The sequence below is a fragment of the Balaenoptera borealis genome, assembly GCF_965194805.1.
Source record: "Balaenoptera borealis genome assembly, chromosome: 17".
Lineage (NCBI taxonomy): Eukaryota > Metazoa > Chordata > Mammalia > Artiodactyla > Balaenopteridae > Balaenoptera > Balaenoptera borealis.
In genome coordinates this window covers 2,139,970-2,155,250 of record NC_138876.1, presented here as the reverse complement: position 1 = coordinate 2,155,250, position 15,281 = coordinate 2,139,970, and the positions used below count along the sequence as shown (strand labels likewise).

General features: G+C 49.7%; 1 long non-coding RNA gene across 1 annotated transcript; it reads left to right on the top strand.

Moving 5' to 3' along the window:
- Positions 1–1,501: 1,501 nt before the first annotated feature.
- LOC309614657 lies at positions 1,502–10,647 on the top strand. The gene is made up of 2 exons (XR_014236328.1): positions 1,502–3,833; positions 6,407–10,647. It is a non-coding gene; the product is annotated as an uncharacterized lncRNA (long non-coding RNA).
- The last annotated feature ends 4,634 nt before the right edge of the window (positions 10,648–15,281 follow it).

The following is a 15,281-nucleotide window of genomic DNA, read 5'->3' as shown; positions in this document are numbered from 1 at the left end:
GCAAGCGTGCATAACTGAGCAGGTCACCCGTGTGGGCCCTGGGCTTCATCCAGCTGGGACCACACAAGAGGCCCCCCAGAGCATGCCTCTGAACTGTCCAGTGAAGGGGGGCAGGGGGAAGGTTTACGGGTTTACACCCGGCTCCCACGCCCCGTTGGGCACCCGTTGTCCTGTGGGGTGGCGGTGCCCTCGTCCTTCCCGTTCACACACACCTGCGTGCCTGGCAGGAATCTGCATGCACCCCCGGCCAGTGTGCCAGAGTCCCAGGCCCCAAAGGGCCGGCAGCTGAAACAACAGAATTTAGTGTCTCGCAGTCCTGGAAGCGGGCAGTTTGAAACAGGGCGTCACCGAGTGTGGTTCCTTCCGAGGGCTCTGAGTGACAGCTCTGCTCCTCGGCTTGCCGACGGCCGCCTTCATGTTCACGCGGCGCCCTCCCTGTGCTGTGTCTGCCCTTAAACTTCCCCTTCCGTAAGGACAGCAGTCACTGGATTAGGGCCACGAGGAGCACAGGGCAGGAGGGCCTGGCGGTTAGCGTGGACCTTCTTCACAGCTTGAAACTGCAAAGGCAGCACTGCCTCAGCACCCATGGGTGGCCTCCTGCGGGGAAAGCCGTGGTCCCAGGTCTCCCCAGCGTTGCCTCCGAGAGTGCTCATCCCCCCAGGAAGGAAATCCCGGCCCCACAGTCCCCTCTCCAGCCTCAGAAAGCAGAGAGATGCAGCCAGAGTCCAGACGTGGGGAGCGGCCCCCAGAGACTCCTTCCCTGCTCAGCCCCCAGCTGGGCCCTTGTCTAGTTCCCTTAATTCCTGTTTACAGTTAGTCAACTCTCCAACTCAGTTTCTTAATGAGACAATTAGATGCCGTTTGAGGCGGAGAGTTTAGCTTATTGGTGGCTATTAATCCCCTGATGTGCTCTCCCTCCTTCAGGAGGGCTCCAGAATGCTAACATATGGGCTTTCCAGAGGGTGAGTAGGGCCTGTAGCTGCACACAGAGCAGCCGCTGCCTGTCTCATCACCGGCACCGCCATCACCACCGTCATCCCCACCATCATCCCACCATCACCACCATCATCCCCACCATCACCACCGTCATCCCCACCATCATCCCACCATCACCATCATCATCCCCACCATCACCACCACCACCATCCCCACCATCTCCACCACCACCATCCCCATCGACAATCTCTCAGACACTTTGTCACAAGATAGGGGTGCAGAGAATGTGCCCCACCTTGGGAATTCTGGGAAATCATGGGGAGCTGCTAGAGATGCCATCTGCGTAAACACCCCTCAGCCTTCCAGAGAGGCTGTTGAAAGACCAGCAATGCTTTGGTGGCTGGAACGAGGGAGGCGGGGTTCCCCCTGGTGGGGCGGCACAAGCAGGGGCCACAGCAGGAAGGCAGGGCTCGTGAGAGGGCAGTGAGGGCCACGTCCAGGTAGCCAGGGTGCTGCAGGGGCAGACAGGAGGGTGCAGAAAGACAGGGGGATGGGGCACGTTGGCCGACCTCCAGCTGGGAGGTGAAGTAGTCAGGCTGGTGAAGCCGAGGGCAGAGCTGGGACGGTGGCTCTGGACGTCTTTCCCAGACTTGTTTCCACACGTTATCCGGGCCACACGGGCTCCGGGAGACAGCAGGTGGGCAGGAGGCTCCACAGAGATTCGGGTGTAAACTGGTCCGGGGAGCCAGAACCTGATACAGAAAAGGCAGGACAGGGTTCCGACCCTGGGCTCACATCTCTCTCTTTCAAATGAAACCAGGCTCCTTGAGGGCAGGGCTTCCTGACAGTTTTCATGACATGACGTGTTGGGAAACTGTGATGGTGTGTCTAGCACGTGGAGGTAAACAGATGAGGCTGCACTCGCTGGAGTCGATTAGCCCCAGTGGGGGGCCGAGGTCTCCCCACACCGGGTCCCCCACATGCCTGCTTCAGGACAGGACCGTGTCTCCACTCTCTGCCCAGGGCCCGGCGCAGTAGCCGACACGGAACCAGTCCCAGGCAGTGCTGGCTGAGGGAAGGAGGGGGCCTTACACACGCAGTGGGGTCTGCAGGGGTGGGAGAGGAAGGTAGAGGTGTTTCCAGCTTTGGAGACCGGCTGCTGAAACTACTTGGCACCATTCTCAGAAATCTGAAGCAGAGTCGCTGTGGAAGAAAATACAATGAACACTGTTTTAGTTATTCTGAGCAACACCTGCGTGGCATTACATGGTTGAGAGGAAGATTGGAGACACAAAAGAAGGTCAGGACTGGACTCGCGGGCCTGACTCTCCCTGGACAGAGGGGGTGGTTGACGGCACCCGGAGTGGATGAGATCCCCAGGGAGGCAGAGCCCTGGAGCTGAAGCTGGGAATCTGATCCGAGTAAGAGGCAGGCAGAGGAAATGAAGCTCTCCGCGGGAGGTGGGGTAGGGAGGAAGGTCCCTGGAGGTGAAGGGTGATGGATGGCGATAAAGCAGAAAAGGCAGGAGGGGTCTGAGGGAGGCGGAGAGCCAAGCTGGCCCGGGCAGCTTCAGAAAAGTGACGAGGACAAAGAGCCAGGAGGGCAGAGATGAAGCAGCCTTGGTCCCTCCTGAAATCAGGTACAAAATGAATTCCTGTAATTGATTCAACTCATAAATGTTATAAGGAGAATTGAGTCTTTAAGGGAAGCATATGGAAATGTGTTTTGTGAATAATGTTGCCCAACCTCCCCAGAACTTTGCAGATGGATTTCCTGACCCTTTATCAGGGTGTGTGTCCAGAATAGCTCTGCCAGGAGGCAAGGCAGGCATTATTATTTCCATTTGGAAAATGAGAAATGTGGCTTCTGGTGAGTTTAAGAACTGGTCATCCAGGGAAGTTGCCGCCCTTCTGGCTCCTGTTCTGTGTCCTACTTACCCCCAAGTTGTCTACATGTCAGGAGGAGGTGGTCATCTCGCTGGTCTCCTCTTCCCCTTCTGTAAGTTCTATTTTGGAGACCTCATCCCTTCTGGTCTCAAGAGTTCTACGTAAACATGCTTCTTCTCGCTAATCTTTGACCCAGACTTCTCTCGAGGGTGCGTCCACCAGCCACAGAGTATCCTCAATAGATGGCCCATAGATTTCCCAACTCAGTCAATACTTGATGTATTTCATGCAAAACAGGCCCCCCATTTGCATAAGTGGGGGAGCCTTTCTCCCAGACCAGCACGCTGGGTATCTGCTCTCTCCAGCCACAGCCACTAGGCACCCTCTCCTCTGGAGCTGAGCCCTCAGCACCCCCATGTCATGCCCTTGACTGAGAGCAGAGCAGCCCCCGAGCTCCTTCCTGGGCTTCCTGCAACGGGAGTGCTGACTGAATACAGAGCAGGTACGTTATGAGGTAGGAGCCGCGTTTAAGGAGGGCTGTAGCTAGTAGGGGATGAGAAAAGAGACGGAGAACAAGCAGTGAGGACAAAGATGTGGACGCAGAAATGGGCCAAACACGCGAGAGAACAGTGAGCAAATCAGATGATCCTTCCCAGACGTGGAGAGTCGCTCACAGGGAAGATGAAAGAAAACTGAGGGCTGGACTCAGGAGAGAGAAGGCTTTGAAGGGTGGAGGGTGTGCTTGGATTTAATAGCAAATAACAAAGCTCCTTTGTCCGTTCTTCATCTTCACTACACAAGCCGGTGATGAACCGAGTCTTTGTTCTCCTGCCGGTTAAACTCGGTTTTGGCCAAAGAAGTTATGAGTAAGTGTGGATGGTGGAGCCAGGCGTGGAGAGGTTGACCCCATCAGAGTGGTACAAGTGGGGCTGGCGGTGCTCTTGGCACCTCCGAGGCTGCAGGAGGGGGAAGAAGGCCAGCTTGCACACATCACTTTTGTGATATTAGCTGGTAAGTAATGCAGGCGTCGGGATGGCATTTGGCAGAGAGAGCTGTATCAGTGCAAAATGTGACAGCCAGCAAAGTTAGTAAGACAAGGAAGCACATCTTAGAGGAACAGACACCCAGGCTCTGCAGTAATTCCCACCCTGCCCAGCCCGATTGCTCCAGAAAGCTGGCATCTCCAGGGAAAATGAAAACAGAACAAAGACCTGGTCACGGCTCTGAGAAAACTGAGCAGTGCTGGCCAGGCCACTTCAGTCTCTCTGGACCTCAACATCTTCCTCAGTGGGATGGAGACACAGGGCACCTTCTTCCCAGGGTGATAGTGAGGTCAAATGAAGGTTAAGTGTTGTCTCAGCCCATTTCACAGAATGCCAGCCTGGGAGGCTTATAAATGATAGAAATATTTCTCACGGTTTTGGAGGCTGGAAGTTCAGGATCAAGTGCAGGCAGATTCGGCGTCTGGTGAGGGCCCCCCTCCGGGCTCATGAATGGCCATCTCCTCCCTGTGTCCTCACCTGGTGGAAGGATGAGAGGGCTCTGGGGTCTCTTTAATAAGGTTACTAATCCCATTCACAAGGGCCTCACCCTCATGACCTAATCATCTCCTAAAGGCCCCATCTTCTAACACCATCCATTGGGGGTTAGAATTTCAACATATGAATTTTGAGGGGGACACAAACATTCAGTCTATGACAGATGTTTTCTGTAAGCAGCGGGCTGCTTTAAGATGCGTGGTGTTCCTCTAACAATTTTGGCAAAAAAATGGTGCAGCCCTTGGATTTGAACTTTGGATCTGAGACAAACCCAAACATCTCCTTTCCCTGCTCACCTGGATGATGGGACATGGGCAGGTAGTCTCAGATGTCCCCTGGGGCAGGAGCGTGAGAGGCTTTCCCCAGCGTGGCCACAGCACGTGGGTTCTAAGGTGAACTGAGTGGGTGTCTGGTATGAAGGGCCATGGCAGCAATGTCCTCCTGCACTGGTTAAGGTGCATGGAAAGACTTGGACCATGGTTCTGGCCACACAGCTCCCTTTACTCCTGCCTATTTCTTGACCTTCCTGGTGATTCTTGAGCCGCCCCCAAATCTGTATAATAAACTCCTTTGGTGCCTGAGTCAGCTGAACCATGCAGACCAAACTCTCAACCAACAGAGCTTCTGTTGAGGCCACCAGACATCCCCAAGGATGGCACAGGCTCTGAGGTATTCCTCTAGCAGGCAGTGTCACCAGCAGGGTGTCCAGCCACTGGGATCACTACTAAGGAGTGTGGGGTTAGTGATTCAGGGGAAACCATCCAAATGGTGTGCAAGTCATGGCCATGAGGTGCTGTGCAGATAAGGAGGAGGTTGGCACTGACGTTGGGTGTCCCAGTGCCCTGGTCTCTGCAAGCCCCCTCCAGCTGTTGCAGGTGGGTATTTATCCTGTCTGGGTTTCCTTGAGCTTCCTGTATCGGCAGTTCTGTCTCTGCCATTAGTTTGGGGAAATTCCCACTTGTTATTACTTCCAATATGTCTTTGGCTCTGTTCTTCTCTTTCTGGTATTCCAGTTACACATATGTTACACCTATTTGATATTGTCCCACAGTTCTTGAATGTTTTCTTTTTGTTTTTGTTATTTTTGCATTATTTTTCTCTTGGATTTCGGCTTGGAGACTTTCTCTCGACCTGTCTTCAGCCTCACTAATTCTTTCCTCTGCTGTGTCCAGTCTACTGACGAGCCCAGTGAGGACATTCTTCATTTCTGTTCCAGTGTTTGGATTTCTAGACTTGTCTTTTGATTCTCTCTTAGAGTTTCCACCTCACTGCTTACTTCACCCACCTGTGTTACATGTGGTCTACTTTTTCATAGAGCCCTTAACATATTAATTGTAGTTATTTTAAATTCCCCGCCTGATAATTCTAACATCTGTGTCTCATCTGAGTCTGGTCCTGATGTCTGCTTTTTCTCTTCAGACTGTGTGTTTTCTTGCTTTCTGGCAGACCTTGTAATTTTTTGCTGAAACCTTGGCATGTTGTATTGGGCGCGGGAACTGAAGTAAAGGGGTCTTTAGTGTCAGGATTTACGTTACTCTGGCCAGGTGCTAGGCCTATAACTGAAGGTGCTGGAGGCTTGATGGGTATTGATTTCTTTTCTTAGTCCCTTCTCCTGTCAGACCTCAATAAGAAAAAAAAATATTCATTCAACAAACATTTACTGAGACCAGGAAGAACTCCAGGCTTGGGATTCAGTGACGATGAGCAAGCCACGTCTTGCTCCATCCAGAGGGCTCACAGGCAAATGGAAAAGATGACTTCTTGTGCTCCACTGAATGCCTGTGAGCTGTGTGGTGGGCTGGATGAGGAAGTGGTCCTCTTCTTGGATGGGAAGAAGGGGCGGGCACAAGTTCTTCAGTGGGCAACCCTTAAATGAGGCTTTGCAGGCTGCGTAGGAGTTGTTCAGGAAGAAAAGGGGAGGGAAGGGACTTTTAAGGATTCTATTTAAAGCGCTTAAACGTGAAAGGGAAGTGTGACGTGAATCATGAAAACCGGCCCAGATGAGGTTTAACTGGGTTAACGAGAGGCCTTCTTTTTCACCCACAGCACATCTGTCCCCACCGTTGAGTCAGGAGAACACTGTCCAGTCCCAACCCCACCACACACCCCCGGCATCCTTGGGGCCTGGCACACAGCAGAGGCTAAACAAATACCCGTGAAGTCACAGAATGGATTTGAATTCGATTGAAATGAAACTGATCACAGTTAAAGAAGCAGAAGAGATCCTGGGCCAACCCACCTCACACCAACAGGGCATTCAGAGCGTCAGAGGGTCCCAGCAGGACCACCTGCTGGATGCCACAGGTCTGCAGCTTTATTTATTCCTGCCTCCCCACTCCTTCCCTCACAGTCCTTTCACCAAGATATTCCTCTCGGGAGAAAAATGCATGCTGCTTACTATCTTTCTACTGGAGTGGACCTGATTCCAAGACTCTCACTTTACAGATATGCAAGCCTGGCCCAGAGAGGGCAAATTTCTCGCCACTCAGCCGTGGAGCTGGGCCTCAAGCAGGGCATCCTGGACGCCAGGTGGATGCCCTCTGCATTATCCCAGGGTCTCGGCCTCCCAGGGGTGTTTGTGGGGGGTCACTGATTCAGTGTCCTTGGCCCCTTGCTGTCTGTAGAGCCAGGAGGCCTCTCTTCTGCTTCTGCCCCAAGACCTGGACAAAACGCTTTAACTCTTTAGGCCTCTAATTCCTCCCTCATCAGCTGGAGATAAAGATCTTCATCCCGAGGCCTCACAAATCAACCACCCGATGATGCCGCCGCCCTGGTCCCTCACTCCAGGACCATCCTCCTGGGTGGAAACTTGGTGCATCAACACTCAAACTGGACTCTTCCAGACAATCAATGCCCTCCGCCATTGTATCAATACTGATCGTGTCTGCCGAAGCTCCGAACTTGCGTGAGGGATTAAATCAGTTTATCCAGGGTCTGAGTGCGGGTTGCATTTTGAGCAGCGTCAATATGTCCGCCTGTGTTGAGGCTCTCGCTCCCATTACCAATTCATGAGGTGTCTGCTGGAATTAGTAAATCCCTTTCATTTACTTACGTAGGAGAAGAGGTTTAATAGCTGCCACATGAAATTTGCAAATTGTGCTCCATCTGAGGCTGATTAATAAAACACCATGGAAAATACATCAGTCATTTCGGGACTTAAATTAGCACCACGTTTGACTTGAATCATCCTCTTTTCACCAGTGATATGGCTTTGCATCTCCCTCCCTGCTGTTTCTCCTTCATCCCTATTTTTTCCCTCCCAATCTCTGCAGTTCAGGTGCTCGTTAGGGAAGCCAAGTGGGAGAGCAATGAGGTTGCTTGTGGATGCGGCTTATCTCCTGTAGTCTGTGTGTGCCCAGCGGGAGACTCATTCATCGCCTCGTGCCCAGAGTGCCAGCCCGTAGTAGGTGAACGAGAGTTGAAAGGAGAGATCATGAAATCACCGCCGTCTCTATAATAGGGAGCGGTTGTTGCAGGCGAAAATTTGTCAAACAAGCATGTCAAGCACCGTGTGAAGCAATTTGCATGCGTTGTTTCATGTGATGATCATGATTGCCCAATGGGAGCCCTTTCATTCTCTCTGTGCTGCAGATGGGGGAAGCGGAAACTTAGGGATGTTAAGTAACCCGCCCAAGGTGACCCAGCAAGAACTGGGGAAGCAGGAATCTGAACTTTCTAACACTTCCTGAGGGCACATCCTATTTTACGGATGAGGCACAGAGAAGGCTGCACTCATGGCCACACGCTGGTCCGGGGCTCTGGGACCAGAACCTGGGTCTCCCACTCCTTGGAGTTCATCATCTGCAGATGCTCATGGAGGCCCTGGGTGCTCCAGGCTCTGTGCTGGGTGTGGAGACGTAAACACCCGGCAGAGTCCCCGCCCCCAACAAATAGGCTAACGTCCCAGGGTCATTAAACAAGCAAGTCCATGGAGGTTCACTGTGTGCGGTTAGGAGAAGGGCAGGTCCCTGTTCGTGCAACATCTGGATACAGAGAACAGTCATCTGGACAGTCAGCCAGGAGAAAATAAGTCTTGTCCCGACTCCCCCTTCCCGTTCTGAGCTTCTGTTGCATCATCCACGACATGGAAGTAATAACGCCTGGCCTGTATATATACCTAAGGGGGCTTTGTGAGGCTCAGATCTAGAAAATTCCCCATGAAAGACACTTGGAAGAGTTCAACCCCACACATGCACAATGGGACAATCTACCCAACCCTACAAACCCTGGTGGTTATTAGTCTTTGGGGCAGAATTGCTGGCGACGTAGCACTGGGTCACAGCCCCCCTTTCAGCTGGTAGCACACCCGGAGTCCTAAGTGTTAACAGATTTTACATTATCCCCCAGATTACACACCCATTAGCAGCAGAGTCTAGTCATGATGGGGGCATTAAGGCATGACATCCCTAAAATAATGGGAATTTGAATCGGGCCCCAGAGGCAGTAGGGGCTGGTTTAATGAGCTGGTAGAAACTCAGCCCCTTCCTCCTTTTTATGTCCCCAACCCCAGCCAAGTTCCCTCTTAGAATCTCCTCAAAATAAGAGAAGGCAACTTTGACAACCTTCTGGTTAGAGCCACAGATGATGGAAGAGACTCAAAGGAGAACCTAGTGGTCCTCGAAGAGCGGGAAGCACCAGAACAGACAAGAAGCGTGTGAGCGTGGCCTCACTCCCCACGCTGCAGCATGACCTTCCTTCCCCTCGGGGGCTTTCTTTAACCCCTTAACTGGACTCCAGCCTCCCTGGGGCAAGTGTCTACTGTGTCCTTCCTCTTTCACATGGGTCACGAGGCTCCCTAGTCCCTGCCTTGCGGTGTTCTCTGTGAAGGGACAGGCTGCACCTGGCACAGCGTTCAGCTCTTAGCAAGTGTTCAGTAAAGGGTTGTTAAATTATTGGATGAACCTTAGTTATAACCTAGGACCTGAACTTACTGCAAACATTGACTGTGCTCATGGTAAGGCAAGACAGTAAGATGAGTCACTCAGGGAGCCCCAGCCCTACTGATAGGAGCACAGGAGAGGACCGGGTAACTGGATCCACCACTAGAGGCAACAACCCCAAGCCCAGGGGCCAGAACACTGGACTGGTTAGATGGTTCTCATAGCTAATGGTTCCTACTGGCATTGGGAGCTTCTCAAATCGGCCCCACAAACTCCAGATCCCTCCAAGCATTCCAGAGGCACTCCATTAAAGATCAGGGTCCTCTATCATAATTTTGTCTTTGCAAACTAGTTTTCCTGGTCCCGGGCTCTCATTTCACAAACATTCCCTGTGAACGTTTGCATTGCAGAATTGGCAGGGTAAACAGGGCTGAATCAGCTGGAGTCCCTGCCCTGGAGGTGCTCACAGTTCTTTCTGGAAGAAAGTAATGTGCCCAGATAATTAGAGTGCAGTGTGATGAATGTGATAATTGGGTAAGAACAAAGCTGCGTGGAAGCACAGAGCAGAAAGTTAAACTATGCCTGTCGAGCTGCCATGAACTTCAAAGATGATTAACTTTGGTGGTGAGTTTTGGTTATAAGTCAGAGTTCACTCATCATCAACCCAAGGCAGGGGAGGGATAAGAGAGCATTCTAGGCAGAAAGGACAATGTAGGCAGAACCCCAGAGCCCCAGAAGAGATTTTTGTGGAACAATAATGAATTTCCTGGGACTGGAATCTAAGCTGCTTGAGATGGGGTGTCAGGCACTGTAGCTGGAGAGGCAGGCAGGTCAGACTTTGAAGGGCTTTGAACATCTTACTAAGATTATTTGACTTTATCCTGTGGGCCACGGGGAGCCCTTAGAGGGCTTTAAATAAGAGGAGTGACATGATGAAATTTATGTTTTAGAAAGATACCTCTGGCAGCAGCTTTCCATTATTAGTACAAAACTCCCCATCGTGAAAGCTTAGAAGGCAGTCCTGTCTTAAACCACCTCTGTCCTCTCATCTTTTGATGAGAGGAAGTATCACGTATAAGACTGGAATTCTGGGACTTCCCCGGTGGCACAGTGATTAAGAATCTGCCTGCCAATGCAGGGGACCCAGATTCGAGCCCTGGTCAGGGAAGATCCCACATGCTGTGCAGCAACCAAACCCGTGCGCCACAACGACTGAGGCTGCGCATCTAGAGCCGCGAGCCACAACTACTGAAGCCTGTGTGCCTAGAGCCCGTGCTCCACAACAAGAGAAGCCACCGCAATGAGAAGCCCACGCACCACAACGAAGAGTAGCCCCTGCTTGCCGCAACTAGAGAAAGCCCTCATGCAGCAGTGAAGATCCAACACAGCCAAAAATAAATAAATAAATTCTGGATAAGAATGTGGGCCTCTGTTGCCCATCTCTAAAATCAACACTGACTCTGCACATCTCACAGGGCCAGTGTTAGGGTCTGATGGCAAAAAGGATGTGAAGAGTATTTTCAATTGTAATTGGCTTTGTAGACATAAGGGGTCATCATTTTTTTTATGAAAATGGAGCTCTCTATCAAGGCAAAGGTAAAAGGATATTTGAGCAGGACATAATATTTTGGACAGAAATGGAGCTTGGCAATCATCCACTCCAACCTCCCTCAACCTACACAGCAGACAAACAAACTTCCCCCTCCCCTATACGTACCCCCAATCGCCTACCATCACACAAGTCCACTGTAGTCAAGATCCCCAAATTAACAATCTACTCTTATGGGCTCTGTCCAAGGTGTTGACCCAGGATCCTTACCCTGGGCTGACTCCCTGGTCGACCGGGGACTCTGTCCATGGTTCTGACCTCCTCGTATTCTTCCCACACATTCAAGAATTTACTCTGAGCACAAATGGCAGGTATACTCCATTTCTGAGCACCTTAACCAGAGAAAGCATTACAACCATCTGTCCCTCTGAACTCACTCTTCCCCAGTAGATTTACAACTCATAAACGCAGTCATCGGAGCCAGGTGTATAAAGCCAAGGTCCTGGCACTCCAACATTAACCATGAACCAGTAGGAGGGACTCAGGGACCTTGTATCCTAATTCCAACCCATTTATGAACTTGTCTTTCCCAGTGAGTCATTTACCAGACCCACTCCCTCTCTCCCTCATTCTCTACTTCTGTTGCAGCTCTCACAAAGGGAGGAAATGAACACTGGTTCAATGGCTGCAGCTGCTGCCCAGAGTCTACAAGAAGAGCCAGTGCACAAGGAAGAGGGAGGAGACACTGGCTTTGACTATGTTGCAATGAGGTTTTAGATTTTCCTTGAGCAAGGACTAGATGGCCACCATCATTCCTTTCAATTACTAAGATTCTCTGGTTCTGTAATCCCCACCACTTGCAGCACCCCAGTCACCCGCAGAGGTGCTCCTGAACGCTGATTACAATACACTACGTTTTTGTGATTCTGGCAATCTTTCCTGTTCCATCCTTCTCTCATTAGGACTTTGCTTCCCTGTGTTTTGCATCTTGAGGACATTCCTGAGATTTCTGAGATTTTCCTTTCTTTTCCCAAGATTTCTATCCCCAAAGCATGCCTGGGATGCATTCCAAATTTGAAGATCAGTAGTTTTGAAATTGAGCAAACTTTCTGTATCTCAATTTCCTCTTTGGTAAAATGAGGATATCAATATCCTCCTCCTTGGATATAAATGAGATATTATGTACAAACCATAGTCTCTCATGCCTGAAGTACAGTGGGTGCTCAAGAAACACTGTCTTTTATCTTCTTCTTCCAAATCAATGATTACATGACCCAATCCCTGATAATGTATTAATTTACTAACTCATATTTGCATGTTACCCTCGTTCAGTCTTTGTGTTTCTTCCTAAAGGAATTGATTTCTTTAAAGCGAATGCTGGGTCATTGGTGCCTTTTTCAAATCCCAGAAATAACACAATGTGAGGAGCTGATTGGTTTTCCTATGCACAAAATCATGGCAGGACACATAGAACCTTGAAAATAATTCATTTTCTTCTGGCTAGTGATTTTCTCCAAGCTACGAGAGTATTTCTTCTTTCTTCTCCAACTTCAGAGAGGATGTGAGACTGAGAAAAGCCACCTTCTTCAGATGGAATGGAATTAAGTTGACTAATTTATAAGCCTGGGCTGTTGTCTGGGCCGGAGTTTCTGTCCTTTGAAGATGTCAAACAGTAATGAAATAAGGCTTCCAACACCCAGCCAACACTAATTATTCCAGTGCTGCTGGGACACAGCGAAACAGCCTGGTTCTTTGCCTGGCAATAGGGAAAAGAAAAGCTCTCTTGATTCAGGCATCAACTGGCAGAGACTCCTAAATGATGTCTTGCAATAGTTCTAGGTTTGACCTTGAGCAAGTCACTTCTTTTACCTGCACCACCCTCTGTCTCCCCACTCTCAAATACCCCAATAATCCCCCACTCACACTGCACATTTTATCTTAATTAGGTCCTATTTATGCCTAGTACTCGTCTCTCCATCTGTCCTGCCAAACTTCGTCTCTCACAGCATGGATACTGCCCAGATTTAGGCCTGGATCATTGCTCACCTGGAGGGATCAGCGTCTCCCTGGTGGCTTCCATCTGTCCCAGATCTCTCACCTCTAATTCATACAGCACACTACTTCCAGGCCAATAATTTATAAAATGCAAATCTGGCCATATCCCTCCACTGCTTCAAATCACTCAATGACTCCTTTATTCTGACATTCAAGGACTTTCACAATTTGTCCCACCTCTTTCTATCCAACTTTTTTCCATACTATCCCTGGTGTTCTGTATTCCAAGGGCCTTGCTACTTGTCTTTTTTCACACCAACTTTCCACCCCTGCCTTAATACATTCCATTCCCTCTTTGCCCAGCGTTGCTCCAAACTCATCCTCCAAAATTGAGTGGCAGTGTAACCTTCTCTTCAAAGCCTTTCTGGATGTTCCAAGACCAGTCTTCACACTCTTTCCAGAGAACTCTTCCCAGCAATAAATGTTCCCATGTGGTCCCCAAAAGTCTGATCCAAGGAACAAACCCTCTAGGAAGAACAGTCAGTTGGTTGCCTGCCACACCCACAGTGACCTGCCATGCCCAGTGTGCCTGGGTCTTCTTACATCTGGAACCACCATGCCTGTATCGACCAGGTATAAAGCCATTTCCTGTTACTGCCAGTGCCATGAGGAGAAAGCCACTCCTTGGCACCAAGTTGCTTTCAGCATATGCTGCTCAGGATGGTCAACTACATTCTGAAGTTAGCGGATGCTGTGAACAGCTGTGATCATTGACAAGCTGCTGTGAACAAATCACCCTCTCTCCCCTGCGGGATTACACACCCTGCTCACCTGCCTTCTTGTCTTCTACCTGTGTAACTCTGACCCTCAGTAATGCTGGAAGAATACACCTTATAGAAACCAGAGCTGACCATGCCTCATACCCACCCTCCCCCCCACTGACATACACATACATTATGGAGAGCGTAGAATCCAAGCTCCACAGCTTATCCTGCAAACACGGTCCTTCTTGACCTGGTTCCAGCTCCTCCAGCTCCACCTTGAGTCTCTCCCCTGCCTCCCAGGAACCACACAATGCAGTCATACCATCCTTCTGGGGAGCCACAGCTAGTAGAAATGCACGATCACACTCTGTACCCTGACACAGGCTCCTGAAAGACACGGGAATACCTTTTCCCTGCATCTCGGTCCGAAGAATTCCTCCTTATCCTTTGAACCAGCTGAAATTTTACTCCATTTTTCAATGCTGTTTTCCAAACCAATCTTCAGCATTTAATTTTATTCTTTTCAGAATAATACATGTGTACAGTTTTACAAGGCTTATAATGTAAACCGCTGGCTCTAGTCCTGACTGCTCCCAGCTCTTTGTAGTGGGCACACAGGCTCCCCACCTCTCTGGTTTGCAGGAGAAAGATTCTTCCCTCAAAGACTCCTGGACCTTATTCCACTCCAAGAAGATGGAATGAAGTACCTGACTGGTAGCAACACTTCTCCTCTTGGACCAGTGGGAGAGGGTGACCTGGGAAGGGTCTTGCTTTGTGGACTCAGACTCACCCTCTGACAGATTTTTCCAGAGTCTAGACCGGTGAGACAGGTCAGTGAAAAGGAAGTAAACAAACCATTTTTGCTTTCACATCAAATGGCCTGCTCCAACTTAAACTATATTAGTAATAAAGGTTTATCCTCCCTCTGCTGGCTCCATTGTCACATTCTTCAATTGATTCAGAACTTGACAGAGGAGGAAGATAACGGTTTATTGGCTTCCCTCAAAATCTTAACGATTTCCATTTTCCCAAAGAAGCCACCCTCCTCACTTATACCTGTTTCTTCTGGCACTTAACTCCATATTTCTAAATCACATGATTATACTGCTATTTCTTGATTTTTCAGTTTTACATAAACTCTATTGACTTCCAACCATAGGAGGTAAGGACCCCTACACACTTACTTCCCATTCTCCATCCTTCCAGTAGAGTCTATCAACATTCAAGGTTTAGATTGTTATGATTGTACAGCTGAGTCATATGTCTATTCTATATGTTTTTGTTTTTTTCCTGGAGTTAATAATTACCAAATTATTTCATTTATCTATGTGCATACACTAATTTAGCTAGGTGTTCTGGCAGAAGTGAGTTCCTCTCGACATGTTTGAGCCATGCTGGGTAATCCATCAGCCTCTTTGCTTTCTTGGAGCCTCTCCCCCTTAGCCCTCCACCCCCTGCTTCCACGTGGAAGGACCACTCTCTAGACAGCGGTCCTGGCCCTCCCCTCCTCCATCTCCCTGGGGATCCTTCACCTGCTTCCTACATGGGGTCCCCTGTTTCCTGAATTCCATGACTTCCTCTTTCATCATTTAAGTTCTCATTCATGGGGAATGTGTTTTTCAGGAGCTTCCTGAGAATCGGTACAAAAAAAAAAAAAAAAAAAGAACTTGAGACCTTGAAGAAAGTCTTCATTCCATCATCAGAATGATTTGTAATTTGTCTGGGTCTATAAT